This window comes from Saccopteryx bilineata, chromosome 11, assembly GCF_036850765.1.
Source record: "Saccopteryx bilineata isolate mSacBil1 chromosome 11, mSacBil1_pri_phased_curated, whole genome shotgun sequence".
NCBI lineage: Eukaryota > Metazoa > Chordata > Mammalia > Chiroptera > Emballonuridae > Saccopteryx > Saccopteryx bilineata.
Genome location: NC_089500.1, coordinates 40,937,525 through 40,960,052, shown reverse-complemented (window position 1 = coordinate 40,960,052; position 22,528 = coordinate 40,937,525).

Here is a 22,528-nt window from a genome sequence, read left to right as displayed (position 1 = left end):
TGACTGCTCCTCTTGGCCATTTTAGTAGGCATTTATGTACATTAATGGTACAAGTTTATATACAAATAAAATTTGACATGTTTTTCAAGTGTGGGGTTGGCATTTAGTGGATACTTTAGTGCTTCCTTTGTAAATTGGAGGGCTGTTAATTTTACTGGAAGGCCAATCCTTGGAAACAGAGCCAATGGCGAAGTGCTTCCCCCAGCCCTCTTAACCCTTCTGTTGAGATCCAACTTTTCCTACAACTTAATTAAAGGATATCTCAGTAGATGACAGGCATGTGCAATGCTGGGGTATTGGAGGGGATGAGTAGAAGAAAAAGGTGTAGAAAGAATGTGTAGACAGGAGATGTGTGGAACCTATAATTGTGTAAGAGAGGAGAATAGGTTTGGAGAGCAAAGAGCTGAAGTTTTTTTAGATAAATTAACAAAATATTCTCTCTCTCCCTCAAATTTTGTGATGGGGACTCCTTGCATGTAGTGGGGTGTGATTATTGTAGAATCTGGTTGTTCTTGGATCTTCCCATATATATAGATTCAGATGGGGAAAGCCAAAGGCATTTTTCAAGGTCTTTTTTCAATGTCACTTTTCCCGCAAAGAGTTCTCTGATTCTTCCCCAAGATGGAGTTTTTCTTTCCATAGATACTAGTGCCTCGTTTTGCCTGAGACATTCTTCTTCACCGTTCTTCCTATCCCTTGCAGAACTACATGGTTCCTGAAGGTGGGGCTGACCTTGCTTCATTTTTGTGTCCCTTGCTGCACTTGGTGCAGAAGGTGCTCTCCAAATATAGAGTTGAATAGAGAAGACTGGAATAGAGAGGGTGAGAGAGAAAACAGCCAGGCTTTGAGAGCCTCTTATGTGTTCAAGGGCTGGAGATGCATTCCAGAGGCCACCCCTGGAGGGTGTGTGTGTGGGGCAGGGGGGTTACCCTGTGTCCTGACATGTGTGAGCTGCTGTTTTGGTGGAGGGGATGGCTGTGAAACCCTACCTGGGCATTTTAAGCTGATGTCTTCTCAGAATCCTCAGTGCTCTTGGGCACAGCCAGGCTCTGAGGAATAGCGTCACTCTGTCAGCCATTAACGAGCATTTAACCTTAAAGTGCTGAGGGTAGGGAAGGAGAAGGCCTGGAGAATGAGGCCAGCTCAGGGTACCAGGAAAATGGGTTGGAATTCTGTGTCGTATTTTGCATGTTTGAGGACTGTGACACTATTCTTTAGGTGAAGTCTCCCAGATTTAATAGGTGACTTTGTCTCATCTTTATTTTCTAAATCCTTTTAGAAACCACATTGATTTGTGAAGTCTTCCAACAGAGGGGTTTTCATCTCATTCACCCTTGAGGTTAGCTTGGGTTCCTGACACCAGATGTCAGCTAAGTGAGTGAATCCATTGACCCCTGTTATAATGCTTGCTTCCTTGTGCCTGTTTGATTTCCCCATCCTGCCATTAGACAGTTCATTCTTCAAAGACAGCTCTTCTTTTTAAATTTTGACTGTGCCTAGCACAATGCCTTACACTAATTAGGGGTTTTAAAGAACAATAACAATACACTGTAAATATAAGTATTGTTGTCTTAAATAGTTTAATTTTCATATACTAAGTTAAAAAATCAAGGACACTTACTTTTTAATATTCTTTTATTTATGTTTTATTTTGTTACAGTGGTACCTTGACATACGAGTTTAATTCGTTTCTAGGCCAAGCTCGTGACTCAATTTGCTCGTGTGTCAAAATAGAATTTCCTTATTTAAATTAATGGGAATGCAATTAATTCATTCTAGCCTCCAAAAACTACACACATTTTTTGTTTTATATGCTTTTAAATAAGAAAATGTACTTTTAAATAACAAATACACACACATATATATACACATAATAAGAGAGAATGTAAAGAAATAAACTGGTTTATGAAGTGTATTTACCTTCAAGGTCAGGCAAAAATGCTGGCGGAGGGGAGGAGACTGGCGGAGGAGGTTTTCATTTCGTGCGCTATTCCTTAACATAACTTACTCTCTACACACTTAACGCTACATTTAACTGCAAAATGTAACTTACACACTACGTATGATGTGTACCTTTATCGCTAAACTTAATTGCTCTTTTTTTACTTTGCTTAGTCATCACCATTTTCTTCACTGACTTTTGGCTTTTTTGCCACACTTTCCTTGCTTTCACTTAAAGGCCGTTTCAACAAAAACCTTTCCATGGAAGTTTGTTTCTTCCTCCCTTTCAGAATGTTCAGCAGGCCATCTAGTGGAGGGTGGTGGGAGCTCGTGATTCAAATATCCGCTTGTGACTTAAAGCAAAAAATCCTGCGAGTGACTGCTTGCCTCTCAAATCGCTCAGATTTAAAGTGCTCGTGTGTCAAGGTACCACTGTATTTGATACTTATTAGATGTTATTATGTAAAAAAAATGGTAGTTTCAAAGTAAAATAAGTACTCATGAGCCACTAAGCCTTGCTTCTGTCCCATAGGTAATTACTCTCCTAAGATTTATCAGTCCATTGTATTTCATCCTAAATACAGTATTATCTCATTGTATATATTATTAAACAATGTACTGTTTAGTTGCATTTTAAAAATTGACTTGATTAGGGTGACACTGGTTAACATAATTATACGGGTTTCAGATGTCCAATTCTATGACACATCTCTGTACACCATATTGTGTGTTTACCCCCCTTTCCCTAAGTCAAGTCTTCTAAATCACCATTTATTCCCCCTACACCCTACTCCACCACTAGGAGTCAGGTGTGGGGCCTCTGGAACCTGGAGAGTTGGTCTACCTATAGGAGAGAGAGTGATTCTACTGAATCTCCCATGAGGGGGAAGCACCTGTCAGATTCTTGGGAAAGTAAGGGGAATAGCTCTTACCTCAAAGCCAGACAATTGAGTCACTGTCACCCCTTGAATCTGTCAGATATCTACTTCCTGGTCAAGGCCACTGACTTTTCAGCAGGGCTTGATCTCTGCAGGGTGGGGTGGGCGAGAGAGATTCCTGAGGGTGGGGCAATTGCTTTCCTCCAGGTGAGTGCTCTACCTAAGATAGATGGTGACTTTGGTGTTGGAAATTGACTCAGCACAGGGGTCCTGGTGGCTGTCTTTCTGTGTGTCTCTCCCCAGAGCTGCAAAACTCACACTCTCTTCACGTGTCTTTAGTCTGCTCAGCTCGCCCTCTACCAGAGCCCAGAGTAAGTGGCTTTGATCAAGATTTTGTGTGTTGGCTCTTTACGAGGGTGCTTGCATATCTGGAAGACAGAAATGCTGATGCTTTTCACAGCGGAGAGAAAAGCTCTGGTACTTTGGCTGGGGAGCCTGGCTTGAGGTCTAGGCCCCACCTTTTCAGAGTTAACCCCCCTCATCCTCTCAGTTGAGATATCCCTCTGGAACCTTAGTCGCTGTTTGTGGAATCTGGGCCAGCTGTTTTCCCGTCTCCACCCTTCCTACCAGTCTCAATGTGGCTACTTCTTTGTATCCTTGGTTATAAGACTCCTCTTCATTTAGTCTCGAGTTGGTTTTTCAGGATGATTGCTCTTAAATTTAGTTATAACTCCAGTTTGGACCTGAGAAGAGGTGAGTGTAACATTCACCTACTCTGCTGCCATTTTGGATCCCGGAGGTGCATTTGTTTTTAAGTTCTCTTTTGAAAACTCTTGTTTGTGGGTGTCCAGAACTTTCTATTCTTTACTTAAAATTCTGTTTCCAAAATGTATTCATGTTGGTACATGTACTTGTAGTTTATTCATTTTCACTGCTATGTAATGTTCTATGGTGTAAAAAATACTACAATTGTTTTTTCATTTCTTATTAAGGGACATTTGGCTTGTTTAATGTTTTTGCTTTCATATTTTGCTGGTATGAACTAAGAATATGTGTAAATATTTATTTGGAGTAGGTACACTTCAGAGTAGGATCTGAAACAACATTGAAATAGACTCATAGACACAAGAACAGACTGATGGTTGCCAGAGGGAAGGAGAGTTGGGGAACTGGGTGCAAAAGGCGAAGGGATTAAGAAATAGTTACAAAATAGTCACAGTGATGTAAGTACAGCATAGTGAATATAGTCAATTATATTGTAATAACTATGTGTGGTGCCTGCTGGGTACTTGAAATATTGAGAGGGCCACTTTGTTAAAGTATATGATTGTTTAACCTCTATGCTATACAGCTGAATGATATTGAATGACACCTGAATGACTGTGCAAAATGACATTGAAAAATAATTGAAAAATAAAATAAAAAATAAAAAATTCTTTTTTTAAAAAATGAAAGAGTAGGGTCTGCCACTGTTCCGCTTGGCAAGATAATGCCAAGTCATTTTCCAAAGTGGATGACCAATTTATTTTCTCACTAGCCATCTAGGGGGTTCCACATTAATCTGCTTTCTCTACAGCCCTTAATACTGTGAGACTTAGCTTTTCTTTTTTCCTTACAGTCTAGTGGGTATAAGATCATATATGCCTTTCCAATTCTCTTTTTTATACTGTGGATGGAGGTGAGTGTGGGTTTGGTAATGTGTGTTTGTGGAATTGGGCTTACCAGAGACGCCACAGAACTCAGAGTAACAGACGCTTGCAGCTAAATGGGTTGTTCTAGACTGGATTATTTAAGTCAAAGATCAAAAAGCAGGACGCTTCCATTCTCTGTCTTTTTCTCTCTCCCTCCCTCCTTTCCTTCATCCTTTTCTCCCTTCCTCTCTGCATGTATGTATACCTACGTAAAACCATATATTTTTATTTGTCACAATTATGTGTGTATGTTTGTGTGTTATGGAGAACACACATATTAGCATGTTAATTTAATCACAGACCCAAGAGAAAAGGAAAGGATGAACAATGTGCAACTGACAGATCTGTTCTCTGAGAGAAGTGGTGAAAGTTGCCACAAGGAATCGCTCTGCCAACACGAGTGTGGGGTCATCACCAGGTGGAGGGCATTATGCAACAAGAGGTGTGTGTAAAATGAAGAGATATCAGTTAGGGAAAAGTATGGGTGAGAGAATTATCTGGGGTTTGTCAGTAATCACAGATTTTAGAAACTAGAAAATTGAAGAGGATAAAAGGTTCTAGTAATACTGCCATGACCTATACATTCTTTTAAGTTCAACAAGAAATAAAAGATCTGTGTCACCACCAAAATCCTGTTGGAGACCTAAACATGTTTTCCTTAACTTGACAGAACTTTGTGATGTAACCAAGTGGAGTCCATAAAATTTTAGTATGTTATAGTCACATGTATCCTGTAACTTAGTCACATACAGCCAAAAATCCTAACTCCAAGCATAGAAGTTTGGAAAATATCAAATGTTATTAAGATGATTGTTACCAGTTATTTCACTTAAATATAATAAAGGATAAGATATAAATGCAACATGCACCAAATATTATGGAGATTTACATTTTCAAGTACAAATATGTTCTTATACCCACAATTGTCTTTCAAAACTTTCTTTAAATATGAAAATATAATATCCACTGAACACTTGTTGTTTGTAAACTAATAAAAGACAAATAAATAGAAATATTCTCCTACGAATCACAATATCAGCTTTTGGCTTCAAGTGCAGTATAGATGGGCAAAATCATGCCAACCTATTTGAACCGGTGTGCAGTTTTGGAATTCTGATATACGTGCGAATAAGAACCCAGTTTTATTAACTGGCATTTCCATTGTCAAATCCTCTAACCCAAGCCAAGTTGTAGCAGAATTTCTTGATACTCCTCTTAGGGACTATATTTTTATTTGTTTACTTATTTAATGTGACATTTCTTGCAGCGGCTACTCTTTCCATTTCTGGCTGCAATATACAATATTTCTTTTGCACACAAAGTAATAAATAAAAAAAAGAATAAAAAAGAAAATCCATTCCTTGGATATTTTAGCCACTGCATAGCCCTGAAAGCGTGTCTCTTTTAACCTATAATGGATGTACAAATATATGCTGCCAGTTTCTCAGGGCCTCCCACTTGGGATCTTTGAGAAGCATCGTCTTAGATGATGTTGGATGTGCTCTCAGGGTGACATCTCCTGTTCTGAGAGCTCCCCTTTCATTTATAAAATGTCAGGCGCTCTAGGATCCAGCTGGATTTCTGACCTCCACACATCCTAGAGTTCCCCGGGCTCCAGAAACTCCATTTTGCTGTGGCGATCCCTCCGTTTCTCTTCATACGCACCCTTGCTCCTGCCCCCCTGCTGACAGTCTGTCAGACAGCCACTGATTTTTCTTCGCTGGCAAGGCAGTGTTACCAGTCATTGCAGAAACCATTAATAACGTGGGTGGGAGGGGGGCAAGGGAAAGAGAGAAGCCAGCCACAAGGGGAGTGAGCATTGTACACAGCCCACGGGCTTTTCCCTTCCACACACATGATTCACTGTTGTTTCCCGCCTCGCGTGGGAAAATGTTGTCCTGCTGAAAATACACCTTAAAGGCAGCTCTGCCTCAAAGATATCACATATGCATATTAATAACACACACTTTGTTGCGCCTAGGATTGTTTTTTAACAAAACAAGCTGAAATATACCAGCAACTTTCTTGTCTCCTTCTGCAGAGGAGCCCTGAGTGTGGGCCCTGGTGGCTTCTGTCCCTAAAAGAGATATCAAAGAGACCTGGTGAGCAATTCTTTGTGACAGACACAGAGAGGGAAGGAAGCTTCGCTGGAGGAAACCAGTCCCACTTGTAGGAAGACAAAAGCTTTAGGAAGAGTTTCAGCACCGGAAATGGTCAGAAAAGAGTAAGCAAAGGCAGCACAGTTGAGAGAAAGATCTGGAAAGGAAAGCCAGAGGTAGACAAGAAAATATCAAAGAGGGGATCTTTGTGTGAAGATGCATGAGGACTCCTTGAACCCTCGGATGACTTTTCTTGTCTTGCCTGCTGCTCACTCATTTTTCTATGGGACTTAACAGCTGGCCTATTTGAGGAGAACAGATTATTTCTGTGAGCTATGCCAAATGTAAGCTGGAATTTCTCAAAATACAGAGTACGGTCTAAGTTACTCCCTGGGGTCCATTGTCCGTGAAGAACAGCTTCAGTAGAACAGGTGATGTGTTGCTGCTTGGCCATGAGCAGCACCAGCTAATCCATATATGGCTTTCCTTTTATGAGACTCACCCAAGCTATGGGTGTGGTCTCTTCCAATGACTAGTTAGCTCGGTATATCGGTATATTAGAAGATGATGCTAATGAGACCAAAATAAACACTTTTGATATCTCATAGTTTAACTTTTTGTAGAAGAAAATCTCTTCCATGCTCACAGAATTTAGTCATATAGAGAAATAGTAGGGACTGCCCAAGACAAAGCCATCATCAGCACTGGGAAACCAAGGACAGGGACCGATGGTGTTCCTATTTCTTACTCCTGTTTCCTCTTTCCATTCTGGGAGGAATGGTTCTCATGACCCATCACAGCTCACTTCACTAGTCTTCTAATATTCTCAGTGTTTGTGGTTTCTTCTCCCCCAGTCCTCTTACACATAAAGGTCAGGTGTAGCTCTGTTCATGCCATTTTAATCACTGGCCCTTGAAATTAAAACCCCATTTCTTTGTATTGAAAGTTTTCTGATCCCTGAGTTGACTTCTCATTTTAACTCCTAATTCTCCTTATTGCTCAATGTTGTAGTCAACTTGGACGACCCATTCGCCCTCACATTGTCTCCAGGTGTTCCTACCTTTGTGCCCGTTCCTCTGATGTCTCTCGTACTAGGACACCTTTCCCCATTTCTGTCTCTCAGCAGTCTTTCATTTCAAGGCATTGTTCACATATTACCAGTTTCCTGATAAATTTTCTGTTCTCACAAATAAAGACAAAGCTCTCCATCCTCAGAGTGTCTCTTAGAATTTGAACCTCTTTGGGGCATGTATGTCTTTTTTTCATATAATCATTTAATACTTCAATAAATATTAATTGAACACTAAAACATGCTAAACATGTAATATGTCTGAGATTGAATATGAACACATGTAACCTTCTTGTATTAACTAAGGTTATACTAGTTGCTCTAGCAAACAAACCTCTGACTTTTTGTGACTTAACATGAGAGTCCAATGTGGTATTACTGATTGGTTGGAGGCTATTCTTTCCATGATTCAAGGACTTTCTTAGTTTTATCAATCTAGTTTAGTTTTATCTATTTTGTCTATTAGTTATCTATTGCTGCATAACAAATTAGCCCTAAACTTATTTGCTTAAAAAATACTTATTAAGTCACAATTTCTATGGTTTGGGGATTCAAGAGAGGTTTATCTGCTGATTCTGTCTTTAGGGTCACTCAGGAGGTTGTAGTCAAGCTGTTGGCTGGCGCTGTAGTCACCTGAAGGCTTGACTGCACCTGTTAGATCCACTTTTAAGATGATTTACTCATAACACCTTGCCACGTGGGCGTGTTCATTGCATGTCCTCATGGAATAGCAGTTGGCATCTCCAGAGCATGAGATCCAACACAGATCAATATGGTGACTCTCATGCCTACCCTTGGAAGGTCATGAAAGACAGTGACCTTAGAAGTCACAGTCTGTCATTATTTCTGCACTGTATGTATTAGAAGCCAGTCATTAATTCTAACTATACTTAAGGGGATAAGGATTAAGCTCCAAGTTTCAAGGGAAGAGAATCAAAGAAACTGTGGACTTATTTTAAAACTAGAACAGCATGGGACCCATGGTTCTTTTATTTTGTGGGGCTTGGTAATTACTGGGGGCCTTGACTCTTTAGCTTTCAGCGTATAGAAGATGAAAACATGTAGAAGGCACACTAATTTCTTAAAAAACACTTTAGTGAACGTGACACATATCACACCCATTCTTATTTCAGTGGTATCACGTGGCCACCTCTGGATTCAAGGAATGGCTGAAAAAGTAGTCTGGCTGGGTGGCAACTTCCCAGTGATAAACTTCTAACCCCCCTGTCCTGCCCCAAAATGTTACCTTCTTTAGGGCAGGGATTATTGTCCTTCTTTGTATCCCCCATTATACAAATAGTACAGGACTTGGGCAGAAGAGGGGCTCTTTAATATTTCATGACTGAATGAATACATGAATAATGGGACAATAGCAATATTTTTCTATATGTTTCAAAAGATAAACCTAGTGTTGCTTCTTAACCAGAATATACACCAACTATGTTACTTAAATCTTATTTACCACTCAGCTGTGGCATATGTGTCTAGGCTCAGATCTACCTAGGCATGTTGACTCTCTTGTTATTTCTTATGAATTATTTACCTCCCCCCTCCTCTGAATCTGCTTCAAATGGCACATTGCAAAGGACTAGCTCTTTTACTAAAGATATTATAGAAAGGCAAGAATGTTCAAAGCTTCTCTGCATCACTACACAAACAATTCAAGTAAGATGTTGCCAAATGCTAAAATGATGAGATCACAGGGTAGCAGAGATAAGAAATAAATTGTCATAGCAACCACAGGACCTCAGTTGGAATGTCTGTACTCCAACTTAAAAGGTAGTTCTAAGAGCTTAAATATACACAAGGAAATGGTAATTTTATGAAGACATCATTTCAATACAAGAGAATCTCTTTAAACTTTTCTAAGTGAATATAATTTGGAAATGGTATAATGTAGGAAAATGCCAAGTGAGAGTATTGTGTTTAATAAGATGTTTAATAAGAACCATGATGTTTACCTGATGTTTAATAAGAACAATTTATTTTACTGTTAAACACTTATTATGTTTTTTAAAAGTATAATTGACTTACATTATATTAGTATCAGGTATTCAATATAATGATTTGATACTTGCATACATTAGGAAGCAATCACCACAATAGGTCCTGTTACCTTCTGTCACCATACACTGTTCTTACAGTATTATTAGTTATTTTCTCTATGCTGGTTGTTGCTTCTCTGTGACTTATTTTATGTTAGATTCAGTGAGATGTGCTGTGGCTGCCAGAGTGTAACTATTGAAGGAGCAGGAACAGGGAGTGCTGATAGGGCCCCTGTGAGGCTGAGAACAAAGACGGTCAGAGACCCTTATCAGAAGTTTATGTTTGAAATTCGCCACTAAGCTAAACCCAGCCCCTGTTGCTATGCTGTGTGCGACCTCCCTAGCAAATAGCTAACTGCCACATCTGCTTCTGTACTATGCTTGCTCACTTAGGATATATAAGGACCTAGCTGTAAGTGCCAGGCGCGACTCTCATTTGCAGCTCCTTGTGAGTATGGTGTCTCCAGATATCTTGGGAGTTCGCCCCTGTGCAGGTTAAACTGGCCAATAAAGTACCATCTACACTCCTGAAAGTCTCTGACATTTGTTCTTGCACCCAGTGGATGCAACATTTTATAACTAAAATTTTGTACCTCTTGATCCCATTCACTTTTATGCTCATCTTCTCTAACCCCTGTCCCTCTGGCAACCACAGATTTGTTCTCTCTGCCTACCAATCTTTTTTTTTTTAATTTGTTTGTTTTGGTTTTAGATTCCACATATGACTGAAATCATATGATATTTATCTTTCTCTATTTCACTTAGCACAATACTCTCCTGATCCACCCATGTTGTCACAAAAAGCAAGATTCCTTTCCTTTATATGAGTAGTATTCCATTCTGTGGAATATTACTCTTTGTTTCTTTTTTAGAAAAAGTAAGTTATTGTTTGTTTAGTTATCATAATGGTGATGGATGTTTTGTAAAAAAAAAATTGGAAGATGCAAAAAAATGTAAGGAAAATAATTAAAAAACAATCCTACCATCCAGAGTAACTTAAAAAACACCTTTAGTATATATATACCTATACCTTTATATCTTTTAATCATATAGTAAAAAAATTGAGATGCTTATGCATTTTCATTTAGTATATTGACTTACTTTTCTTTCTTCTTTTTCCAAGTGAGAGGAAGGGAGATAGAGAGACAGATTTCTGCATGTGCCCCGACCAGGATCCACCTGGCAACCTCAGTCTGGGGCCATGCTCTGCACATCTGGGGCCATGCTTACAACCAAGCTATTTTTAGCACTTGAGGTGGAGGCTCCACTGAGCTATTCTTAGAGCTCAGGACCAATGCACTAGAACCAATGGAGACATGGCTACAGGAGAGAAAAGAGAGAGAGAGAGAAGAGGGGTGGAGAAGCAGATGCTTACTTCTCCTGTGAACCTGGGACATCCACACACCGGGCTGATGTTCTACCACAGAGCCAGCCGGCCAGGGTCAGATATTGACTTTTTACTTACATTACCTTATAAACATTTCCCCACATCTTTAATATTCTTCAAAATATTATTTCTAGTTACTGTATAATGTTCTATTACTGAGATATATCACAAATTGATCTAATTATTTTCATAATATGTGACACCTTGATTATTTTCATATTTTTGGTACTAATAATTATGTAGCTCACCCTGTGGTATAAATAGTGTCTGTCACATAGTACGTACTCAGTAAGTATTGGTGAATGAATTAAAAGATATAAATCTTCTGTATATTTCTGATTATTGACATTATGTTCCTAAAAAATGAATTATTATGAATTAATTATCTGGAAGACTTATTAAATTTCACTGTGAGTATTTGGAGTAAACTTGGCTTCTAATACCTGTCTTAGAGACTATTTTATGTGATGTAGGAGTAATTAATAGTTGGAAAAACATATTTGAGGAAGCTAAGCAGGTCCCTTGTGTGCCTTCTGATCACTCAGTGACATCTGTGGTGTCTTCACTGACGGCCCCACACTAAACCATTTTATGTCTCAGGGGCTTCATATCTCATGACATCTTGTTACACCATTAGCTCAGTTTGGTCCCTACAACCACGCTGTAAAGCAGGGGTTGTTAACTGTTTAATACTTACCGCCCACTTTTGTATCTCTGTTAGTAGTAAAATTTTCTAACTGCCCACTGGTTCCACAGTAATGGTGATTTATAAAGTAGGGAAGTAACTTTACTTTATAAAATTAATAAAGCAGAGTTACAGAAAGTTAAAACATATAATAATAATTACTTACCAAGTACTTTATGTCAGATTTTTGCTAAGTTTGGCAGAATAAATCTTTATAAAACAACTTACTATAATTAAATCTATCCTTTTATTTATACTTTGGTTGCTCCACTACCGCCCACCATGAAAGCTGGAACGCCCACTAGTGGGTGGTAGGGACCAGGTTGACTACCACTGCTATAAAGGTTGTAAGCTGATTAAAAATATCTATTTTTAATTTATTGATTTTTCAGAGAGAGGAAGGGAAAGAGAGAGAGAGAGAGAGAAAGAGAGAGAGGTATATTGATTTGTTCCTATATGTGCCCTGAGCAGGAATCAAACCAACAACCTCTGTGCTTCTGGACTAAGCTCTAACCAACCAAACTATCATGAATTTTGTTTCACCTACTTTACATAGAGGAAGAACACTCGGTTTGTGACATTAAAATTATATACAAATGCCGCAGACCAGCGCAGCTCCTAATAACAGTGTGGAATTAAGGAAACATACTCATCAAGAAAAAATGGGACCAGGAGGACTCTTCAAATGCTGATGGCAATATCCGAGTGCCCCATAGCCCCAGTTTGCTTTATTATATAGCCATATGCAAATCAAGGAAGTACTTGTTACAAAGTTACACATCTGAGGCTAAAGCAGGAACTCTTCCAAGGCAAAAACAGGAATCCTCCCACCATGCATAAGTCAAATCAACCAACATCTGAACAAACAAAGAGTAAGAGGAAGGGCATGTAAATTGCTTCCAGCAAGTTAAGGAAGCAAGTGAAGTGGGTGCAAATACTCAGCTTCATAGCCAATATGGAAGTGAAGGGGGGGAGCATTCAGCCTTTTGCTAAGCCTCGAATCTACAAAGGCTTTTTGCCATTTACGGTCCACAACATCCAAGAATCTAAAGTCTCATCTGAGCTGTTTGTTTCCAGAACAACACATGTAAAAGGCCTGAGACTCTCTTGCGTTGGTACTTGCTTCTCAAGACATTCCTTCAAAGATAAATTTGAGCAGCATGAAATGCTGACTTCTGTGTTCCTTAGATTCCTTAGATTTGCAATTCTTCACTGTCTGCTTCTCTCCTTTTTCAGATATATTAACATATAGGCTTTGGCTATTTCCATTTTTTTCTCAAATATTTAAAAACTAAAGATAACTTTGGAGTATATATGGTCAATTTCTTATAATTAGGAGTCTCAGGGAACTTGAGTTATTATTTATATTATGATTTTTAACAGTAACGTTTTTATAATGTCAGTAGGAGATGTAACGTTTATCCTAAAAACCCTTTGGAAGTGATTGTGACACCTGCTAGCTTTTCCTTTGCTTTCAGGATAAGAAAGAGGAATAGGGATGTGGCAAATAGTTCAAAATATCCTTTTAAAGCTTTGTCTTACTAGAAAATTGAGCAAAATTTGACAAGACTCTCACAAGGCAGGTTAACATAATGAGGTGTCTGTGTTTTACAAAACATACTTATCTTCTGCCAGCTGCATAGAAACCTCAGGGAGGCTGTGACCACTCAGAGATTCACCTGAGTAACAGCTTCTCTTGGAGCTCCACATTAATAACATCTAATAGAACCCTCAGGTTCGACTTGAAAGGTATCAGGTGAGTATGTGATTTAGACCCAATGATTTAAAACTAGGTGTCCCAACCTCAGCTCCACATTACCTATATCTGGAAAGATTAAAATATATATATTTTAATCACCCTTGACAAACTCAGAATCTCTTGGGGTAAGAGAAAGCATGGAAAGTTTATAAAAAGCTCCTGGGTCATTTAAATATGCAGCTAGGGACCAAGGCCCATTTATTTAAATGTTGTGGGCATCTTCCCACAGGGAAGAGGTGAGTGGGTTGATAATTCAACAGGTGAATGGATGTAAGGTGAATGGATGAGAGCAGGTCTCAAGAGATCTTTCTATGTTATTGGGGACTATGAATTCTAAATATTTTAAAATTTAAGTATTAAAAATATTTAAAAACCTAGCATTTGCAATCAAAGGGCAGTCTTTCTGTCAAGAGGAATGTATGAGCTCCACCCACCCCCCAATTGAAGACATGTAAGAGGCTAGGGAGGTGACACAGGCTCCCAAACTGCTAACCTCCTTATCTAGGTTTTGATATTTCATTAGACTATGCCCCTAGGGTTGCCATTACTATTCTCCATTACAAAAAGCATTTTATTGACTCAAATTATAATGAGTTTATCAAGTAGGAAAAATGTCTGAAATCTAAGCTTAAACTAATTAAGGGTTGAAAAGGCAAATATTTCCACGTTAGACCCCAAGAACAACCTTTGTAGTGATTGGTACTTCTTTACATTAAAATTTTTTTTCATGAAGTACTGTTCCAAAGAAGTCCAGATTGCAGTCTAATGAGCCTAATGCCCAGTGCCATGCACAAAGACTTCTTGAACTCATGGGAAAACTTCTTAGGCCTGACATGGTGGCACAGTGGATAAAACATCACCTAGAACATTGAGGTCCCTGGTTTGAAACCCTGAGATCGCCAGCTTGAGTGCAGGCTTGCCAGTTTGAGTACGGGGTTCCTGGCTTGAAGCCCAAGGTCACTGGCTTGAGCAAGGGGGCAAGGGGTTACTGGCTAGACTTGCCCCCCCCCCAGTCAAGGCTCATAGGAGAAGCAATCAAGGAACAACTAAGGTGTCACAACTACAAGTTGATGCTTCTTATCTTCCTCTTCCTTCTCCCTCCCCCTTCCTGTCACTCTCTTTAAAAAAAGAAAGAAAAGGAAACTTCCTAGGCTTCAACAGCATTCTTTTCATTCATAGCTGGAAGGACAGGAGAGTAAACTGTGACTTGGAGAAACATGCGGTGGTAGGACAGCCAGCACTCACAGTGCCCCTCGCCGGGCAAGCATCTGGCCTGCATGGGTGTGCTGACCTCAGGCTGACTCTGGAAGGTGGGTAACAAGTTCAGCTAGGGCTGCACTCAGCTGCAGGCAGAAGTCATGACACAGCACCCTCCACTCCTCTCTTCACACCCTCCCCTACCCCTCCTGATCTTAGTTACCTTATTTATTGGTAACCAATCCTTATTTTCAACCAAGACATTACTTTGTGAATATCATTTCTCATGCCGTTAGAGATATTGCATATAAATGTATTAACAAGGCTGTTGGGTGATGTCACTGTGGATCTTGCACATATTGGGTGGTTTGCTTAGTTTACAAGGACTTTTGGAATCTGAAACATGACTGGCAGTGATGAGAGCATTTAGCATTGACCAGTGTGGCAAGAGACAGCTGAAGCACAAGGAGGAAAGCCAACTTACAGTCAAGCGGCCTGATTTTAGTGTCTTTTGACTGCGTCATCTTACCATTTCGAGGCACCAAATTTAACATTGTGGTTGCTGAAAAGCAATTATATAGGAAAATTGTATCATGAAAAAAAAATCATGTATGTCTCACAATTTTGCAATGATGTTTCCTTTGTTGAAATAAACCCACAAAAAACCTCCAAAAAAACCTTCACTACCTTTTTTATTCATCCTCTGTCTCCCAAAACTTAAAATTGCACATACACACACATACAATACACTCACACGCATCTGATGGTAAAAAATATCATAACTTTCAACACTTGCCAAGGGGTGGAGCTGCAGAGCCACAGACCTGGTGGGATCCTTGTCTGTGCGGTCATTACTGCATTTATCCGGGATGCAGGCAAACCCACCCTGGGTCACTTTTCCCTATTTAGTATTGGGTTTTCAACCCTTTTCTTTCCTGGTGATTCTGCCCTGATTGTAAATGTGATAGAAATTCCTTCACAAGCCACCCCTGTGACATCAGATCTGAGCGAGGTCAGGTGCTCAAAGACACAACTCTCAAAGGCTGTATTGCGATAAGATGTGTGCACAAAACATAAAGAAGAAATAACTGGCCAGAGAAAACGAAGCAGAAGATGCGTTTCTTAGAAAGGACTGTTTACTTAAGAAGTTTAGCTTTGAAACTCTGTGCAGGACTGCTACTTAGTAGTAGTTCAAATATAAGGTTGGTGGAGAAAAGAAAGGAAGTTAGCCTGAAATTCCCAGACTTGAAGGAAAGCAGTAAATGGATCCCAGCCTTCTTTGACTTTTAGATTCATTCAGCATAGTGATGTACTTGCACAGTTGTTTAGCTGTCACCACGGCTCTGTTATTTAATCCGAATTTCAACATTTAGAAGCATACTCAAGACCTTCATTAGTGCTATAAAAAAGGATTAAAGCGAAGCTACTGTTTGTGACTATGACAAAGCTATTTAGGCTCTTATTCTCTCACTTAAATTACAGGGAGAAGAACAATTTAAGATTCTTAAAAAGTGCAATTGTGCGCTTAAATCAGAAGCAACTGGTGTCGCCATTAGGTGGCATACTGCGGCCACCAATCATTTTGGGTGGATGGAAGCAAGCTACTCCACCAACAATAAATCCCTGGCCCTTTCCTTGACCTTTCTTTCAACCATTTCAGATTGCAGAAGACAGTGTGTAGGAAACCAGACAGCAGGAGCTTTTATGAGCCTCGGACACTCTTTGTTCTAACATTTGGTCTTTCGCTGCATCTGCTGTTGCTTCAGATTCTCTCTGCCCCCTGTGGTGTCTGACTGCCCCCCCTGCTGCTCTGGCGTTTTTCTTTCTGAGGCAGGGTTTCTCCCAGGCAGCTATGCTGTCACTGTCGTGTCAAAGCCTGCTCTTCATTTGGACTGAAGTCTCTATTTTTTGGCATTTGCTACATTTGCAGCGAGTGGACAGAAGTCATTTAATGGGATGCGTGTTCTGTAACAGTTGCTGTTCTGGAATCCCATCCCTGCTTTCCAACATCGGGCAAAAGTAGAAACGAATTGTTAAGAAATGAAATCATGCTAGTCACTCTCGGCATCTGCCAATGTACCACATTTCCTTTAATCAGGTCCTAGAATGTGTAAACCTTTACTTTCCCAGGTCAACTGGCTCAAGGGACAGATTCCAGAGTGCCGTTAACAACAATGAGGGCCCCAGGTTTTCTATGCAGCAGGCATCTTGAGGCCCAAGTCTCTGAATGGCCTGCCCTCTCCCTGGCAGTTTCTGGCTGCACAGACTCTTCCCTTTGGAGGCCATTATGGTCTCTTTTCACCTTGCACCCCTTACTCCAATGTCTCACTCAAGGAAGAGACTTCTCAGCTGCCTACATTGACCCTGCCCTTCCCATCAGTGCTTTGTTGATCTGTCGCTCCTATTGCTAAAGGTGTTCTTGCTGGAGTCCACAGGGGTGACCTGGACTTTCAGGATTGCCATAGTGCTGTCGCTATTAAGAACCTAGAAGACAGTCCCCGGAAGCTGGATTGAAGCGGATTTAAGTGGCAGCACCAATGATAAAATCCCAAAGAGTTTCTGCCACCAGCAGGCAAACCCATACTCCAGAATAAAAAAGCCCTGGTCTCTTGAGTCATGACCTTGTCTTCTTTTGAGATCAAATAATGACCTTTCTACCTCCATTATAATGGTGTAATATTGGGTAAGTTACTTAGCCTTTCTCTGTGTCAGTTTCCTCATGTGTCATATGGGGTTAATCACAGGATTGACTTCCTAGAGTTGTTGTGAGGATTAAATGATTCAATGCATGTGATAGACTTTGAATAGTCCGTGGAGCATACTAAGCACATACCCAAATGCCAGCTACTATTATTATTGGAAAGGTTTGCACTTTATATTCCAGGGACTGACCACTAGTTCCTATTTTTCTGATGGGCTAATTGAGAATTAAGCTTTGGATATCTGACGTTTTGACACAGTACGCCAGAATTGTAGAGGAACGTGGGCAGCTTTAAGTTACTCCTCACTCATCATCCTTTAAGTAAAAAGGTAAAAAAAAAACCTACTGATAGGAAAATTGCTGTTAACCTGGTTCCAAGATTGGGAAATAAAAGCAAAACCTTCAGTTGACTGTATATCTGTGGGTCTAGTTAGACATTTATTTATTAGTGTTTCAGCCACCGCTCTCCCTTCCCCCTGTCTGAGTACCCTGTCTTTCCTTTGGAGACTGCTTTCTCTCGCTCTCAGAAGGAGGGTTAAATATATCCCTGGTTCCAGGGCAGCCCCTGATAGGCCCTTCCTATCTGATTTATCCCCATCTCTTTTGGCCCCTTTGATTTGTTCAGTGAAGGACCTTTAAGCCAATCAACACCAAAGAGACTGGGGGAGACATCTGCTTAAATTTATGAGAAAGAAAAATGCAACACTTCTCAAATGCTATAGGAGGAGAACTTTCTTCCACTGGATGATAAGACATGAGGATGTGAGATCTGGAATTTGGCAACTTTCGGAGGAAATCAGTACCAATCAGTACCAGGGGAGATGGAAAAAACTTGAACCTTGGCAGTCTCTTTCCAACTGCTGGATCCAATTTCCCCATGGCTTTGTCTGGCTTTTTCAGCTACAACTCAACTCAACAAAGTTCCTTTATTAATCAGAGTGGAGTTTTTGCTCACTTACACCTCAAAATGTCTGTTCCTATTGAAGCTGCATTATAGTTAAAACACTCCTATGGCAGGGAAAAATATTTAATGGTTTCATAAGATCACACTTAAAAACTATTGTTATCTTATTCATATTTAGATGCCTAAAATATTTCAAAATTTTCAAAGCTTGGTATATTTACATATGACTTCCCTTGATATGACAATCCAGAATTAAGTCATTTGTTAAACTGTATTCCTAGAAAGGTCTTACATCTGTCAATTAGGAAACGGCCTTTTGTGCACTTTTCTAAAGGGAAGTAGTTCAGTGCTTGGCAGCACATAGCAATGCTCATGGAATGTTTAAGAAATGAGGTTTTCTGGTTACTTGAATGTTAATTAGAAACTTTCTCCTGCAACACACATAACCTACCATTTCCTCTCTTTAGAAAAATCTTTGTAAAATGTATGAGTGCGCTTTCTTTCCTTATAATTACAGTATAGTGAGCATAATTGCATTTTTGATGATTAAGAGTTTTACAGTGCCTCAGGGTAATCAGAGTATAAATTCTCATTCTACAATATCTTACATGGAGAACTTGAAGGAAATTGGGTTAAATATAGATTGATTTTGGGACATTTTCTAGAAGTTTATTTCATTATTAGTTTTTTATAACCCCAATATCTACTAGTTTTCACTGTACTTTGAATTAAAAAAAATAATAATTTGTGCAAAAATTGAATCAAAATTTTGATCAGCCAGATTCTTGTTAGAAAAAATTTTGTTATCATTTTTTTTCTTTTTGATGAACCATTTTAACACTGGCATTAGTAACTTTGCAGTAAAATTATTAATTTGGGGTAAGGTTGGAGATAGACTTTTGGGAAAATATGAGATAAAAGGGACATGACATTGGCATTAGGAGTTTTAATGGTGCGGTTATATTGGGGCCTAAGCTTGGTTATATAAAGCCTCAGAAATGGTCCAAGCTGACTAGTGACTGTTAGATTCAGGGAGTACTGGGGCTGCCAAAGAGTGTAACTATTGAAGGAACAGTAAGTGCTGATATGGCTCCTGTGAGGCTGGGAACAAAGAAGGTCAGAGACCCTTATCAGAAGTTTAGGTTTGAAATTCACCACTAAGCTAAAACCGGCTCCTGTTGCTATGCTGCGTGAGACCTCCCTAGCCAATAGCTAAACTGCCACATCTGCTTCTGTACTATGCTTGCTCACTTAGGATATATAAGGGCTTGGCTGTAAGCTCCAGGCGCGGCTCCCATTTGCAGCTCCTTGTGGGCACGGTGTCTCCGGACATCTCGGGAGTTCGCCCCTGCGCAGGTTAAACTGGCCAATAAAGTAACATCTTAACTCCTGAAAGTCTCTGACGTTTGTTCTCTTACCTGGTGGATGCTACAGTGACCATGAGTTCAGGGCATCCGGCAAGTAGGAGCTGTGGTCCATTCTTACGTTTGTTTGTTGCTTTTGTTTTTTTGGTAGAGTGATGGCCTGGTTTTCCTATATTCTGTGGCTACAACCGACATTAGCTGGTCATGTGCAGAGGTTGACATAGAGAGAACACATCAGGCAAATACATACTGCTCTTCAAAGTCTTTTCTCTCCATTTATCTTTTTTAGTTTCCTTTTATTATTAGACTGATAAGCTGTAGAAGATTTAGGAATTTGAGATCAGGGTCCTTAGTCCCTCTATTCTCCTTAGAGGTAAGAGTGATAACCATAGTCAGGGAACAGAGTGGGACACACCAGCACATGAACTGTTATGGGCTGAATTGTGCCTCTGTACCCTCCAAATTCATGTGTTTAAGTTGTAACCCCCGGACCTTAGAATGTGACTATATTTGGAGATAGGATCTTTAGAGAGATAATTACAGGGGGTCCTCAGGTTACAACAGTCTCGACATACAACATTTCAAGTTTATGACATTCAGTCCCATAAAAACTTAAAAATATGGAGACATGAGTGTTTCGGCTTATGCTGTTAGCTTTGTACTTACAGATTACATGGGTGAACTAGTTTGATTGTGTGATGGAAGAATACACAGTAACATGGCATAAGAGTGAGGGAGTTGGACTTTTTCTGTGGCTCAGTTGTGTTTTTATGTTCTAGATTATGATTTTACAACTGTGTTAGGATAGGTAAGTGACTTAGGCTAGGGTGTGTTTCGACTTATACCCAAATTTGGGTTACGTCATTTTTGTAGGAACGGAACTGTGTCGTAATCCAAGGACCCCCTGTATGTATAAATGAGGTCATTAAAGCGGGCCCTAATCCAATATGACCAGTGTCCTTCTCAGAAGAAGAGATTAAGACACAGACAAGTACAGAGGAACGATGTCATGGAGGCAAAGAAAGAAGGCAGTCATCTATAAGCCAAAGAGAGAAACCTCAGAAGAAAAAACCCTGCTAATAATACCTTGATCTCAGACTTCTAGCCCCCAGGCTAAGAGAAAATAAATTTCTGTTGTTTAGGTCACCAGTCTGTGGCACTTTGTTATGGCAGCCCTAACAAACTAATGCATGAGTTATTCAAGAAAGGAGCAGACTGACCATTAGTGTGTGGCTGGGGAAAGGATGAAGAAATTACAGGTCAAGTCAAGAAGGTATGAAAACATCACATCAGCATCAAGTTTGCAAAAATCAGGTTGAGGAACACAAGAGGTCATCGGCCGAGTACCAGCTGGTGGTAGGGGTCTTCCCTTTTATCTCAACCCCTTCAAAGTTGCAATTCCCCCCTTTCTACCACTTGTCCCAATGCCTTCTAGTCATCAAGAGGCCATATTCTGGGATGACTCAGAAATTGGCATTGGACAAGTTAAATATTTGTGTTTGTAATTTTTCTAGCTTAGTCTGTCCTTTGCTAGGGTCATCCTTCATTTGAGTGGTGAGGTTATGGACCTACTGTCTGCATGGCATGTATGTTGAGATGGATTTATAGTAGTGATAATGAATTAAGTTTGAGTAGTAAATTCTTAGCAGTCTTCCCTGTGAACATGGCTTTGCATTTGTGGAGAAATTACAGGGCTTTCCTGGAAGACTATGTATCTGCTGGAGGACTGAGGAGATTGAGACACAGTCCATAATTAGGAGACTAACATTTCTTCATACAAAGCTGTTTTTCTTCTTCTTTTTAAAATATGGTTTTACTTTTATTTCAGTAATTTCTCATTAGCACCATACTATGATCATTTTACTTATAGACAAAATATTTTATACCTAAGCCAATCAGCCACAACCAGGTTTACGGATTGTAAAGGAATTATAAAGATGGGTTAGATAGAGCCTATGATCTCAAAATCTCACAAGGGGATGGATAAGAATGACTCTAACATGAGAAAGATTATCCAATGTGCTATAATGAATACTATGTATGAATTTTATTAAGAAAAACAAAGGAAAGAGCTGATGTTTCCAAGTTGGGAGACATCTGGAGGAAAAAAAGATTTGAGTCAGGCTTTGGAGGAGATATAGAACAGACACAGACTAGGTCAGGGGTCCCCAAACTTTTTACACAGGAGGCCAGTTCACTGTCCCTCAGACCGTTGGAGGGCCAGACTATAAAAAAAACTATGAACAAATCCCTATGCACACTGCACAAATCTTATTTTAAAGTAAAAAAACAAAACAGGAACAAATACAATATTTAAAATAAAGAACAAGTAAATTTAAATCAACAAACTGACCAGTATTTCAGTGGGAACTATGCTCCTCTCACTGACCACCAATGAAAGAGGTGCCCCTTCCAGAAGTGCGGCGGGGGCCGGATAAATGGCCTCAGGCGGCCGCATGCGGCCCGCGGGCCGTAGTTTGGGGACCCCTGGACTAGGTGAAGGGTTTGGGCATTATAGGAAGAGAGAGCAACTTAGACATATGTACAGATTGGAGAGCAGTGCCTGCTCCAGAGCAGAAATAAACCAATGAGACTGAGGCACGTGTGTGTGGAGGTCAGGTAAGACCAGAGGGTACGGCTTAGGGAAGATGGAAGCTGGGACTTGACGGTGTATGACTCTGATGCCAGGGGAGAGGGAGGTGGGAAGCAATCATTGTGTTTGAAAAGAAGTTGATGTGGTTACATAGATTTTAGAAAGATAATTTTGGGACAGACAGAGAAATGAGTGGCATAGGCGGGAATCGGGAG